Below are 15,315 nucleotides of genomic sequence, written 5' to 3'. Positions count from 1 at the left end.
CAGAAAATAATAAATGCATTGTTTTAGGATAAAAGGAAATTATACATGTCCTTTTTTTTTTTTTAAAGACAACCGAGTTAACCCTTTAGGCTCAGGAGCCTGCTAGCTCTCTTCTTTCTTTTCTCTCTTTCTTTTCTTTCTTTCTTTCTTTCTTTCTTTCTTTCTTTCTTTCTTTTGTCTGTCTGTCTGTCTGTCTGTTTGTCTGTCTGTCTTTTACATTTCTCCCTGACACTTTGCCAGGCTGTGGACTAAGAATGAGCTTATTGCTGTGGATGGATAGAGTTTCCCAGAATTCTTTGTTCCGTGGTTTGGAAGGTGTAGATGCCTGCTTCAGTGGCATCGTACTGTCACACTATGGTGTACGGTGGCTCACTTTAATAGTAATCCCACGGTGATGATGAACAACTCTTACAGTTGTGTCGAAGGCAAGCATATTTATTTATTTATTTATTTATTTATTTATTTATTTATTTATTTGTCTATCAGATATTTGCATGCTCAGTCTGGTCCTGGGGCTTGAACCTAGGGTCTCATGTACATTCTTCCTCTAGCTGTCATCATCCAGACACCATTTGGGGGTTACACTCTCAACTCTGAGCAGCTCAGCTAAAAGCACATGGACCTTGAGTTGTCTGTGGCTAGTGAAGAGCACAGTTTAATGCCAGTCTTTGACTCCTCCCTAAAGGCTGTCACATGCTGTGAGACAAAGGGTCTACTTGGGCCTTGGGCCTCTGTGTCCCTCAAACATCCCTTTTAGGGCTGGAAATAGTTGAATTTGCCTAGCATACATAAGGCTCAGAGTAGAATCCCAAGCACTGCCAAATGGTGTGTGTGTGTGTGTGTGTGTGTGTGTGTGTGTGTAAGAGAGAGAGAGAGAGAGGAGATTATGCTATATAATACTAGTCTCTGTAATCATATAATATTTTCCACAGTCCTAAAGATTGTTACATTCTTACAAGTACTCCAGAGTCCAAGGGAAAGTCCCAAGCCTAGATTGAATGTAGGTTTAAAACAAGCCAGCTAATATTCTTTTTTTCATTTTATTCTCTCAGTTTTCAAGTGGGGTTGGCCTGGTCGCCTGTGGCCATTCTCTGGGCTTCTGTAGGAAAGGAGGCAGGGTTTCCCTAAGATCCACCCTCACTCAGACTCATCCTGTAACAGGGCTGTGTAGACATGGTCCTAACCTGGTGACTGGCCCAGGCAGAGGCAGCCCTGTAAATCACAGCTGAAATCTGTGTGTTTGCCTATAGTATTTGGGAATGTGAACTGAAAATATGCGCACAGAGGGATTCCCTCTTCGTTGCCTATATAAGGGAAGAGTGCAGCCAAGTTCAGATACAGCATGGCTTCCACTTGGCTGGCCCTGCCTTGAGCTCGGGAGTGGTGGGGAGCTTTGCTTCTGGGAGGGCAACAGTGGGAAACAGCAGGCCATTTGCCTCCCTGCGTGTCATCTTGGGTACTCCACAAAGGTCCCTGGGTTGGATAATCATACTTTGTAGTTCCACAGAGCCCTTTGTCTGTAGAAATCAAAGTGCCTGACTAATGTGAACTTGTTGATACTCGGAACACCCTTGGGACATCAGTAGGCTGAAGGTGATCCCACTTTTGAGGTGGGAAAACCGTCCTGTTGTTAAAATAGTTTACAGTTCCCGGGTGTGTCTGTGTGACTGCCCAGACTGGACCTGCCCAGGACTGACTGGGAGAGTAGGAGAAACATTTTCCCCCACTCAGACAGGCTACTTCTGACTACAGACCCACCTCATGAGAAAATGTTCTGCCCTGAAAAAAAATTGGCCCACAAAGTATAGCTAGTTTGTGATAGGATGGGAACAGGCAGAAGACGAGGTCTTGATGAATTCTCATCTAGTTATGGTCAGAGACGAAGTGTAATTTTTATTTTATTTTATTTTATTTTTTTTATTTTTTTTTTTTTTTGGTTCTTTTTTTTCGGAGCTGGGGACCGAACCCAGGGCCTTGTGCTTCCTAGGTAAGCGCTCTACCACTGAGCTAAATCCTCAGCCCCATAATTTTTATTTTTAATATTCAGCACAACCGAAAATCTTAAACTAAGAATGAATGCTATTGGAGACCTAACCAAGAGAAAAATCAAGTTGGTGTGTATGTGGAGAGACACAGGCCTGTTAGCTCTGCAGAGTTAGTTGTAATTTGCTATGGTTTTTTTTTTTTTTTCATTTCTTTGTGGATAAAAGATATGAACCCCTTTCATTCACCCTACATATTCTGAGTGCCTGAAACCCTCCATGGGCTGTGGTGATCTCCTTTCTGTGGCTCCCAAGCACAGAGGAAAAAAAAATGCTTGAATCCACTTGCTGGCCTGAGCCTCAGATGAACAGAATTTGCAACATTACAGTCCATTGTTAGGTTCTTTGGTTCTCAGAAATGTTTGTTGGACTCTGGGTACACAAATTAGATCTGAAAATCTCTACATTAAAGAAGTAACTTTCAAAGGACTATCTGCATTCCAGTTTGGCTGAGGAACCTGTCTTTACAGCAGGCCACCCAGTGTCCTGGGCAGGTGGTGGTGACCTGCTTGGTTTTATCTTTTTATTTTATTTTTTATTTTTTATTTTTATATTTTATTTATTTTATTTTTTCCTCTAGCTCAGTCACTTCTTTTTCTGTGTGCATTGTGACACGGGTTCTGTAATTTATTCCCAGTCCTGCTGATAAAGAAGCTAAGGCACAGGAAGGTTGAGTCATTTGTCCAAGTTCACACAGCTAGCAGGTGGTGAAGCCAGGCTCCAGGTGTAGGCACAATGAGTGGTTGTCACTGAACCAGCCTGCAGGCTGCTTCTGTGGAGACATGCTAATGTTGTAAAAAATAGGGTTGCTCGATTTTAGACTGGTGATGATTCTCTCAGGGTCAGTAATTCCCCCAAATTCCCAACGAATCATTATTTCTTCATGCTTGGATACTCAAATTCAACCGTATGCTAAACTGTGGTTACCGGGAGTTCCAGAGTTCACTGTCACTGCCTGAACATAACTATAGCAGATAAGCCCAGTTTAGTTTTTAATGTTCCTTCAGTTTTTATTTTAAGCAGTGTCTCACCGTGTCACCCAAAATCAGGCTCTAAGCCTAACCCTAAACCTCTTATCTTGGACTTTGGTGTACTAAGGATGTTAGATTTTGAGCTGGAGGGAGGGATATCACAGTGGTAGAGAGCTGGTCTAGCCTGTGGGAGGGAGAAAGGGACGGAGGGTGGGAGGGACGGAGGGAGGGAGGGAGGAAGGAAAAGTTGCTTTTGAGAATACATACTTTGGTGTACTTTCTTTTACATATTTTAAGTGTGTGTGTGTGTGTGTGTGTGTGTGTGTGTGTGTGTGTGTTGTACTCTTAGTATGTGTGTGTCCCACAGGCATATTGAGGCTAGAGATTAATGTTAAGCATCATATTCGATCAGTCCATTTTTTGGAGACAGAGTCTCTCACTAAACCTAGAGCTCATCCATTGTCTATAACAACCAAACCAAAGACCTAGGGCATCTTCCTGTGTCTCTTTCCCAACCCCTGCCCCAACCACTAGGGTTACAGACATGTATCACCTGCCTGCTCTTTGTGTTGGTTCTAGAGATCCAAGCTTGAGTCCTCGTGTTTACTTGAAGCGTGCATTACTGACTAGTTCATCTCTTCAGCTCCCTCAATGTACTCTAAATGCGCCTCGATTTCTTTGAGATTCTGCCATGCTTCTCACGTAGTTCCATCTCTAAGAGTGAAAGAAAGCCACGTCCATGCATTACAGGGGTATAGGGCACTGATGAATAACTGATGCCCTTAATCTCCACCAGATTTCCCTGACGGTGCAGTTACCTTTCTCTGCTGGCACTCACTTCTAGGCCATCGTATTCTTCTTCCAAAGGCATCTTTGCTTTTTACTCGTCACATAGCTTCTTGTGTGTGTGCACGGTGCTAACAGTGTCTATTCGTTATGTGATCGGCTTCACCAGGTTCTAGGCCGAGGCCTTTGAGTATCAGATGATCTTTACCGTTTCACGTCTTTCTGTCCTGTCATCTGTTCACTGCAGATAGTGACAGTTTGTGGGACAATGAGGATTGCTTGCAGTGGTGAGCCTTCATTGCTAGTGAAAACATTCAGCCATGGCACAGCTGTGCTGGGAGGGAATGATTTTTGTTGTGTACAGAATAAGATCTGCAAAGTCCCAGGCTGGCCTTGGAGTTGCCTCGAAGCCCTGGGTGACCTTGAACAAGAGCTCCTGGGTACACCACTCCATTGCTGAGATTCCGGTCCCATATCACCATGCCTGGTCTAGGTGGTGCTGAGAATGAAACTTAGGGCTCTGTGCCAGCGAGACGTGAACTCTACAGACCCAGTTGCCTCCCCTGCGCTTTTGAAATCAGCTTTTTTATCTTCAGTGACCAAGGCCCAAAGCAATTTGAAGAATGTAGATATTTAATAATCTCTCCCTCCACCACTCTATACATTCATCTGTGTATGTCTGTGTATGTGCATGTACATTTTTACTATAATATGTGTGAGAGTATACAGTGAATTCAAAATGAGGGCCATGCCAGACATGGTGGCACATAGTTTTCAATCCCAGTACTGGAGAGGCAGAGGCAAGCAGGTTTCTGATTTTGAGGAGGCCCCTCTACTCCCTTCTATATAATGAATTCCAGGGTACTCAAATAAAATAAACATTCATTAATTGATTAAGAAGATGATGCCTAGCCTAGGGTAAAGACTTACTATATAAACTGTGTGCAAGCCATACAAGCATTAGGACCCAAGCTCATGCCTATAAAGTCCAATGCAGTAGCTAGCATTTGTAATTCCAGAGCTGTTATCTGAAGATGGGAGGCAAAGATAAGAGAGTCTGCAAGTTCAAGGGCCAAGTAACCAGGCAATACTCAGTAGAAAAACAACAGACACTCCCTATCTCAAGGTACAAGACATAGTTGACACCCGAGGGTGTCCACTCACCTCCACGTGTATTCTGAGCTATGCGGGGACCCCAAACTCACTCACATGAATGGGGGAGAGAGGGAGAGACAGACAGAAAGACAGCAGATAGAGACAGACAGACACATGCTGAGAAGCCAGAGGGGGATGGGGCGGATACCAGAATTCTTTATTCCCTGAAAGCCAGATCCCATGTGTCCAGCGAGGTAAGGAAGGCATAATATTAGACACGCTTCTAGGTGTAGGAACTGTTACTGGGCTTCAGGGAAATTGTGAATTTAAAACAAAACAGAACAACCAACAAAAAACTCTGGTCTTGGACTGAGGAGATAACAGCTGGTAGGTAAAGTGCTTCTGAGAACCTAGTTAATCCCCAGATCTCACATTTAAGAGTAATTTTAAAATGTTCAAAAAGCCAGGCGTGTGGATGTGTGTACTTGTGAACCCAGGCTAAACATGGTGGGAGCAGGGGAATCCCTGGCTTCCTGACCAGCTGGTCTAGCCTATTTGGTGAGTTCTAGACCAGTCAGAGACTCTGTCTCACAGAAAAAGGTAAAACATACATGCACATATACGTACACAGGCATGCACACGCAAACACACGCCATCCGTGATCGCGCTAGCTCTGCCTTAGGAAAGGGCTTTGTTGTTGTCGTTGTTGTTACTGCTGCTGTATTTTGTTTTTGTTTTTCATTGTGAAAAAAATGTAGCTGGGTGTGGTGGTGCACACCCTTCATCCTAGCACTCAGGAAGTTGAGGCAGATGGATCTCCATGAGTCTACAGAATGAGCTTCAGGACATCCAGGCCTCTGAGGAGAGACCCTGTCTGCAACAAACAAATAAGCAAGTAGATGAATACAAAGGTTTAAATGTTTTAGAGGGCATCCATGAGCACTGTATTTAAGTCATTCCCACCACTGTCCTTTCACTCCCTTTTGACTCGATGACCTCTTTCTCTGTATTATTCACACACACACACACACACACACACACACACACACACACACACACACGCCACTGTGATCATTCAGTGTTGCTCTTATATACATATGTTTATGGATGAGCACTTGGCATTGGATAACCTTTCAGGGGCTCTTCATACAGAACTACTCTCCCTCTCTCAGCTGCTACCAATTGCCCGTCTCTCTTCCTCTTGGGGTAGAACTTGTAGAATTCCTCCCATCCACATTGGCAAGTCAGGCGGTGCTGTCACTAGGTCTTGTGTAGGCAACCATATTGTTGAGATTTCATGGGTGCAGCATCCCCGTCGTGCCAATAAAGACACTTCTCTTACAGTGCATCCTGGTCCCCAGCTTTTGGATTCTTCCCACCCTGCTCTTCTGAGATGTTCCCCTGAGCCTTCCATGTAGGATTTGCATTGTACATGTGCCAATTGGAGCTAGGGATTGCCAGGCCACTTCTTTACATTTGACCCTTGTGGATCTCTGTAATGTTCCCCATGTCCTACACGAAGCTTCTTTGATGAAGGATGAGAGAGATGATTACCTGGCTTTTGCAGTTACTTTAAAAAAAAAAATCTTTTTAACTTAGTCAAACCAAAATATAGACAGCTCTGGGTTCAGTCCCATTGGACTGAAGAAGGCCTAGGGACCAAGAGACAGGGGTGACTGAATCCATGTCCCCAGAGTAAATGGGTAGCAAAAGGTGGCTAGAGAGGGAAAAACAGAGGGAGAGAGTGACAGGAATGTCTGAGCTTATGAGTCTCTAGAATCCAGGCTGCAGCTTGGATCAGAGCAGTGTTGGCCTCCTGGGTTTGAGGATGTCATCAAACTCCGCCATTTGTAACTGGCTTACAAGCAAGGAAAGGCAAAATGGAGATGGTGTCTGGTGACTTGAGACAGAAAACAGGAAGGGTGGGTAGGCCGGGCAATGTGACCATCACTCTTGAACATTCTGGGAATAAAAAGATTGGTTTAAAAAAAAAAAAACAAAGCAGATCTTTTCTTTGGGGAAAGGAAGAGCTATGAAGTTCAAAGTGTAGCACCATAAGGTAGCCCATCCTCTCATCCTGAACACAGAAAAGAACCAAGGTAACTCCTCCATTTTTTGGCTCCCTAAGACCTCACATGCTTGTGCCAGGACTCCTGGTCGCCACAGTCTTTGTGTTAATCAGTGAGCTTGGTGCAGTGTGAATATCTCAGCCTCTGGAAACAAGGTTTGTTTGTTTTTGTTTTTCTGCCCTGCCACTCAGCACATTTGCGACCTTGAACAAGTCACATTCTTTGTTTTTCCACTTTGAATCAAGAATTATAAAACTTTCCCCACCTCCCTGAGGGTGGCAGAGAGCAGTAGATAAAACAGCAGGGAGAGAGGAACAGCAGCATGGCCAGGCTGTGGGCCCAGGGCAGGGACTGTTTGATTTCAGTTAAGCTCCCCGTGTCCTCTTCCTCTTCATTTCCAGAGCCTGTCTTGTTTGTGTCCGTGGTGCCATGAGTCAGACTCACAATCACTCAGCTGCACTCTCAGCCCCTCAAAGCATTATCCACACAGAGTCACTGCTTCTTTATTTGCTGGAGGTTTGGGGGGAGAGGGAGGTTCAAGCCAGGCTTTCTATGTGTAGCCCTGGCTGTCCTGGAACTTGCTCAGTAGACCCAGCTGGCCTTGAACTTGGGGATCCACCCGTCTCTCTCTCCAGAGTGTTGAGATTAAAGGCATGGGCAGCCCCCACCCCCACCCTCACCCCCACATTGCTGCTGCTTTCAGTACTGCCTTGGGAAGTACAGAAGACAGGAGAGCACCAGGGAGCTCTCTTCTCCCTCAGACACCTCATCCTAGGTCTTGTTTGGGCAGCAATTCTTATCATGGTTGGCTGCGTTTTCTTCATTTGTTTTTATTTTCTTAACCTTTTTTTAAAAGAAAATTATTTATTTATTGTTTTTTATGTGCATTGCTGTTTTGCCTTTATGTATGTCTGTGTGAGGGTGTCAGGTCCCCTGGAACTAGAGTTACAGACATTTGTGAGCTTCCCTGTTGGTATTGGGAATTGTACCTGAGTCCTCTGCAAGAGCAGCCAGTGCTCTTAACTGCTCAGCCATCTCTCCAACCCCCTGTTTGTTTTCTATATACAATAGAGGGCTGATACCCAAAATATAAAGAACTCAAGAAACTAGATATCAAGAAAACAAATGGGGTTGGGGATTTAGCTCAGTGGTAGAGCACTCACCTAGCAAGCGCAAGGCCCTGGGTTCAGTCTTCAGCTCCGGGAAAAAAAGAAAAAAGAAAACAAATAATACAGTTTAAAGTGGGGTACAGATCTAAACAGAGACGTCTCAATTATTTGCTCCTCCCCCCCCCCTGCTGCTCCTTAATTCAGATTTTAGGCAAGAAAAAGAAGGCCTATGGGAAGCAAAGCCTGCATAGGTGTTAGCTGCCTCTTAGGTATCCTGGGTGTGAATGATTTATATTACAAAAAGAAAAGGAATTGCCCCCCTTCTCTCCTCTCTTTTTTCTCTATCCCTTTTCTCTCCTTTCTCTTTCTCTTTCTCTTCCTCGTCTCTCCCTGTTCTCCTTTCTCTCTATTTTCTCTCACCTTTCTGTCTTTCCTCACTCCTCTTTCCCTTGATTCCTCATGTCTCTTTTTTTCTCCTTTCTCTCTTTCTCCCCCCCTTCCCCCTACCCCCCTCTTTATACAGAAATCTGTGTTTTTGGTCAATCAAGGAAAATCCACTATGCATCCGCGCACACTTTACCCAGACTCTTCATCAAGCTTCCCCAGTAACAAGTCTGAATCCGAGGCCCAAGAAGATGTGAATCTTTATTAGTCATAATGAGTGGCTGGGACACAACCCCATAAAAAGCTCCTGTAGAAAACAGGGGGTTAATATCATGAGTTATAGATCCCTTGATTGATTTATCCTCACATCTGACCCCTGTATTTTCTTTCTTGAGCACCAAGGAAGGCCTGTACCATTTATTCAGTCTGGACTTTCACAAGGTGGAAAGGAGGGTCTGATGCAACATCCAAGCTCATGACTATTTTATATATATATATATATATATATATATATATATATATATATATATATATATACATACACACACACATATATATATATATACATATATATACATATATATGTATGTATATGTATATGTATATATAAAGTATATATATATTTTACTGTGTGTGTATGAGTAGTGTATGCATGGGGGCATGAACTATTCCATGGGTGAGGTCAGAGGTTGATGCCAGGTATCTTTCTTCTATGGCTGTCCATGTTCTTCCTTTCTATTAGTATTTTATGTCTTAGCATTTTGTCTGCATATGTCGGTGCACCACATACATGAGTTACAGTTGTGAGTCAACATGTGGGTGCTGGGAGTTGAACTCAGGACCTCTGGAAGAGCAGTCAGTGCTCTTAACTGCTGGACCATCTCTCCAGCCCACCCCATGTTATTTCTCAAAACAGGGTCTCTAACCAAGCCTGGAGCCTGCTAGTTTGCCTGGGCTAACTTGGCTGGTGAATTCCAGGGATCCTCCTGTCTCCAGTCTCTGGATTACAAACTTGAGCTTCTGTACCTGGCTTTTGTGTTAATACTTGGGATCTGGCCTCAGGTCCTCATGCTTGCCTACTGAAACATCCATCCATCCATCTCTCCAATCCCTGAACCAAGCTCACATTTTAGACAGTTCCTAATAAACTTGAATCTTGTATTTTACCCTAGTGATCTTCACATTGCCTGAGGTCAGTAGCCCTCAGGCTGTGATCCTATCCAACTCCCATGAGTTCAGCAAGCTGGGGCTTGGGCAATGCTTAAGTGGAATCTCTCCAAAGACAACTCAGGTGCAGGAGCCTTGGCGCGGGTGACTCAGAGTCTGGCACTGGCTCCAGTAAAGAACAGCCAGCCAGTGCTCCAACAAGGTGGTTATAGGCTCCTGTCTTCATAGGAGTAGGAGGAGGACAGGCTGGCGTTTTCCTTCTTTCTTGCTGTCTCTCTTAAGAGACTTCAAACAAGCTTCCTGAATGTTTATAGCCATTAAACTTATTTCACTCAATTTTGCAAGAAGATCATAGATTTTATTTACTTTTTTTAAGTCTCATGAAAATCCTCATTCTTTGGTGGGAAGTATCCTCTGTGTGCCTTCCAAATAAAAAAGCATTAGTCATAATCGCTGGTGAATACAGACTATGTTGACCCCTGCTGCTCCCTAGGTCTTCATTAGGGGTGTGGCTTGCAGCAGAACCTTCCTCCTGTCTGGACCTCCTGCTCTCTCTCTATGGTGTCTGCAGTTTGGGGTTCCCAGTGTTAATGCCAGCGAATTGGGGCTTGCCCCTGCAGCAGAGTAGGATATGACGCTCTTTCCTCTTCTTTCTTCTGTCTTTCTTCAGGATAAAATAAAATTAAGTGAGACACAAATACCAGTTGCTTTTCTCCATTCTACAATGTAATACAATCCCGTCTAAGGAGTAGCAGACAAAGAATAAAGCTCCTGCCTGTTCTGCTCCTGTGTTTGGAAAATTTGTTAGCGTCTGCAGTGAGGGAAATAATAATAATAATAATAATAATAATAATAATAATAATAATAATAATGGGAGGTGTGTACTCAGTAATTGTCACTGCAGTACCAACTACTCTGTGTGTAGCTTAATTAATATGAAATCAAGTCAGTACAGATCTGTGTGACCAGTATTGAAAGGAGTAGTGTAGAAGTGCTGGGTGGGGTGTCGTGAGCAAGTGATTTTGGTACCTGGGGAAGCTTCCTCATCTCTCTGCCCACTGACCTGGGAACTATCTTCTATATGTAACGTACTTTTTAAACTTTCCGTGTTGAGACAGAATCTCATTGTGTTACCCTGGCTGCCCTGGAACTCACAGAGATCTCCTTGCTTCTGCTTCCCAGGAGCAAAAAGTCGTACTCGACCCAGTCCTCTCCTGATTCTAACCCAAGAAGTGTTAGGATGTTGCCCAGATGGGGCTGTGCCCTCATTTCTCATCAGGTCTGTCTTCAGAGTCTCTTCGTCTTCTGTGCAAAGACTGTGGGCCATTTTAGGAAACCCACCCAGGATGCCCTGCAATGATTTGCTGTTGAATTGTGTGCTGAAACCTTAGGATACCTTCCCAGCTCTCAGGACTCTGTAGAAGAGGATACTGAGAGAATCGTTGGCCTTTAAAGAACTAGGTCCGTGTGGAGTGTGTCAGTTCATCTGAGGCTGTACTCTGCCCCAGCCCTTCCAGTATACGAGTCCACTGGATTGGCTACAAGTGGCTGTTTGGAATCCTATCCCTGCTCGAGTATTGTAGAGTCTACTCTGAGTCAGGTTTGAGGGGGTCCTGAAAGACTCTCTGGTACATGGCTGTTAACCACCCAGACTTGTGGGGAGAGTCTTTTGTTTTGTTTGGAGCGTTGGTAACAGGATGTCACAGTCTGTTGAGGACTTTCTTGCTCTGTGTGTCTAACACTTACACAGTCGCCTGCATTGTCAGCTTTCCTCAGACATCTACTTTTTTCCAGTCACTGGACTGCTGATGGGAGATCAGCTGGCTTTCCCGTTGTTCAGTGATAACCAAAGGCTCCATTTATAATAACCAGCAAAGTTTTTAAAATCCAGTTTGGAGGGACTAGGCAGATGATTCAGGCAGTCCAGTGCTTGCCCTAGGAAGACGAGGGAGCTGAGTTATGTCTCCCAACAGTCACCTAAAAGCTGGGCAAGGTGTGGGTGTCATGCTGGGAGGCCATGCCTCAGGTTCCTAAGTCCATGAGCTTCCAGTGAGAAACCCTGTTTTAAAAATAGGTGGTGTAGGAAGACACCTTAGGTAAATCTGTGGCCTCCACATGCACATGCACACATAAGCAACGCCCCCACACACACAAACCAACACAAGCTGCACATACTCAAACACGCACAAACACACATTCAAACATACATACACATCAAACACACACACAAACATTCACACAATCAGTCCTAAGGAGGACTAATTGTGAATAGAGGACTAAAAATTGAGGTGTGGTATAAGCAAAATGCCTTTCCTTCCACATTCCCCCCCCCCCCCTTTTTAATTGTACATGATGGCTTGCCTACTTGTATGTGTGTGTGTACCACATGTGTCCCTGGTATCCATAATGGTCAGAAGAAGACATTGAATGCCTCGGAACAGGAGTTACATATGATTGTAAACCTCTGTGTGAGTGCTGGGATTCAAACCCTATTCCATTGGTAGTCCATGTTCTTAATCACTAAGCAATCCTGCCCCTGGGTGTGCAGTCACTGTTTACTAGCCTATGAGATTATCTGAGAATCCGGTTTTATCTTGAGGGGTATTGAGAGTCCAGAGAGGAATTAGAGGAAAGGTGAACCATTCTGACCTACTTTTAAAGCTACAAGAGGAAAAGTCTTAGCTTGGATTACAAACCTGCACAAATTAACCAGGTCTAGTACCAGTCTGAGAGATAGAAAATTACCTGATGGAAAACCCACAGGCCCAGAAGTTTACCTCAACTTTTTGACAGTTTTGGCTTTTAAGGCATGTGGATGTGTTTCTGCCGGTTCTTTTTGAGAAACAGAAGTGATTTTTGAGTTTAAGATCAGCTAATTCACAATGCCCTTGTGAATTCTAAGTTTAAATTATCTTGAAGAAGAGGACAGATGTATAGAAAACTTTCCTCAAGCATAAGACAGAACAACAACAACAACAACAACTTAAACTAAGGGTAAACAGAGAGCAGACCAGGAGTTGCTGACTCCCCTCCCATAAAGTAAGAGGCTGTGTAGGAAGTTACTACTAAAATTTGAATTCAAAGTCATGAGTACAGGTGGCAATACATTTGTCTTTTGACCCATACTCCTTTAAATGAGTAAAATGTCTGCCTGTCTTATGAATTCAGCAGACCAGATGATAGACAAAACACAGGCTACAGTGTGTGGGCCTGTGACCCCAAACTTTCCAGATAGCTTTTTTTAAAAAGGACCTCTATATGTCAGTCTCATCAGAGACCTCTCGATAAGGGTGTTATGCAAATTCTCCTCTAAAAGTTTCTTTTCCTCCTTCCAGCTTGCCATACGTATGTGTGTGTGCTTGCAAGGCCTATGTTTTATGCAAACATGTTAGTATTTCCTTAAGAGCGGTAAACATGTTTTTAAGTAATGGCTACCTTGGTAAACATGCTAAACTAGGATTACCTCGCCGTTCATCTGAGCACCTGCTATGAACCTGAGACACAAATAGCTCAGACTCAAGCGTGGCAAGCATGCTGAAGTAAAACATCATTTGTATGAAGCAGATGGCACTCAGTTACTTAGAAAGTGAAGGCATTGTTGAGCGTGGAGCCATCTTGAATCCAGAGAAGGAAGTCATGCTGCAAATGCCCATGTTCCTGGTTACTATGGAGATAGAGCCTGGCGAAGTTAGCAAGCCATCCCATAGTGGAGTTTGCAGGCTCTGCTTAGACTCTCAGAGATGGCCCTAGACCTTGATACCTCTGATCCCTTTTTGCAGATAGGGCCTCAGAGGAGAGTCAAAGCAAAGGGGCACCTGGGCAGTCTGTCTGGGTGAAGGTTTTGCATGTGTGCACTCCCTTTCTGTAAGTTCACAGGCTCTTTCTAAGGGCTGGCTTTATCAGCTGCTTCTGCTGGGTGACACCCTCCAACTGAGCCTTTATTGTAACCTGATCTCAGTGCTCAAATAAGCACAGAGTCATCCAGTGCTAGGCGATTGTCACATCTTTTATAAAGGAAGTGTTGATTTGACCCAGCCCAGGAAGAGCCACCGGAGTAAAAGGTCTCCAGAGATGGAATTGGGCCTTTCAAGTTATTTACATTAGCGCTTGGCCTGGAACGTGGGCCAGAGGCACTGTGTGCTGTAAAGAAAAGTTCTTTGATTTATTCATGTCTGTGCACATAAATGCCCTCACCTCTTCTCTTCCTCTTCCTGCCTCTCCTGCTTGTTCTTCCTCATCTTCCTGTGCTCTCCATCCCTCTCATATATATGTCTACAACTCACGTCCACACACTTAGTTTATTTTCAGTGTGTCTCGTTTTATCTTCCAACAGAACATGAAAAATCTTTTCTCCAGTTGCCACTGAGACACTGTTAGGAGAGTCAGAGCTGTCCTTTCTCATTCTCTATGGTACTAGAGTAAAGAATATTTCCTGGGCTGACGTACTGGAAACTGAGTCAAAGGAAGTTAATGTACGGTGATATGAATTGGGGGTCATAATGCCTGGGAAGTGTTTGTGAAGTTCCTCTCATCAATACAGGTAGGTCTGTGGGACAGTCTTTCCAAATCTTCCTCCGATCAACCGTGAGCAGACCTGTTATCACAGGTGTCAAACCCAGTGGGATCCAAAATCTTACGCATTGCGGTCGGTCCCTTTTGCGCGTGACAACTTAAAGACTAGCTTGCAGAGACTTAATATGGAATTTCTAAAAACAGCCCTTAGTGGCTGATTTCAAAGCATATCACACATTCAGATCACTCAGGTCTTTTGTTGACACCCATGGTGGTTTCTGGTTTATTTTTTAATGTGGCATTTGCTCCCACCTTTGCTAGCATATCCGTAAGGGAAGGAACTGTCACGGGACATCCCGTAACAGTCGGATACCCAGATGATCTGCTCTCCCTTCCACCATCCTGTCCACCTGAGATATTTAAAGTTACTTTCCTTATTTTTATTCATTATCAGACTAACCCCCAAAAGCCATTTCCTACAGCTCCATCTCCTGCCATTCTGTCTTCAGTAGGCTTAATGACATTGCCTTGTGGACACACCTGTTCCTACAGCCCTTCTGTGTGTCTGTCTTCCCTTCTCTTTCGTAGTGAGGCTGCCTGTAAAATATGGGAGTCTGGGGTTCATCATATGAGCAGAGAAGTTCATATACCTTGTATTGGTCTAAAGGAGACATTTTACAGTGTTGACAGTGTGGCTCAGTGGGTAAAAACCCCCGCTGGCACCACAGGTTAAAGAGTTGATTTGAATCTCTAGAACACACATAAATGTGGAAGGAAAGAACTGACTTTACACAATGTCCTGACCCCCACATCCATCATACATACACATGATGATGATGGTGGTGGTGGTGGTGATGATGGTGGTGGTGGTGGTGGTGGTGGTGGTGATGATGGTGGTGGTGGTGGTGGTGGTGGTGATGATGGTGGTGGTGGTGGTGGTGATGATGGTGGTGGTGGTGGTGGTGGTGATGATGGTGATGGTGGTGGTGGTGGTGGTGGTGGTGATGGTGGTGGTGGTGGTGATGATGGTGATGATGATGATGGATGATGGTGGTGGTGGTGGTGGTGGTGGTGATGATGATGATGGATGATGGTGGTGGTGGTGGTGGTGATGATGGTGATGATGATGGTGGTGGTGGTGGTGATGATGATGGTGGTGGTGGTGGTGATGATGGTGGTG

The 15,315-nt window shown here is 44.4% G+C and overlaps 1 protein-coding gene across 31 annotated transcripts in view; it reads left to right on the top strand.

The window, feature by feature from the left end:
• Positions 1–15,315, top strand: part of Foxp1 (forkhead box P1) — a 691,302-nt gene that overhangs the window by 523,373 nt on the left and 152,614 nt on the right. The gene's annotated exons all lie outside the window — the stretch shown is intronic.

Source organism: Rattus norvegicus, chromosome 4 (assembly GCF_036323735.1).
Source record: "Rattus norvegicus strain BN/NHsdMcwi chromosome 4, GRCr8, whole genome shotgun sequence".
NCBI classification, from domain to species: Eukaryota; Metazoa; Chordata; class Mammalia; order Rodentia; family Muridae; genus Rattus; species Rattus norvegicus.
Note: the sequence above shows the minus strand (reverse complement) of the source record. Positions and strands in the feature narration are given on the sequence as shown.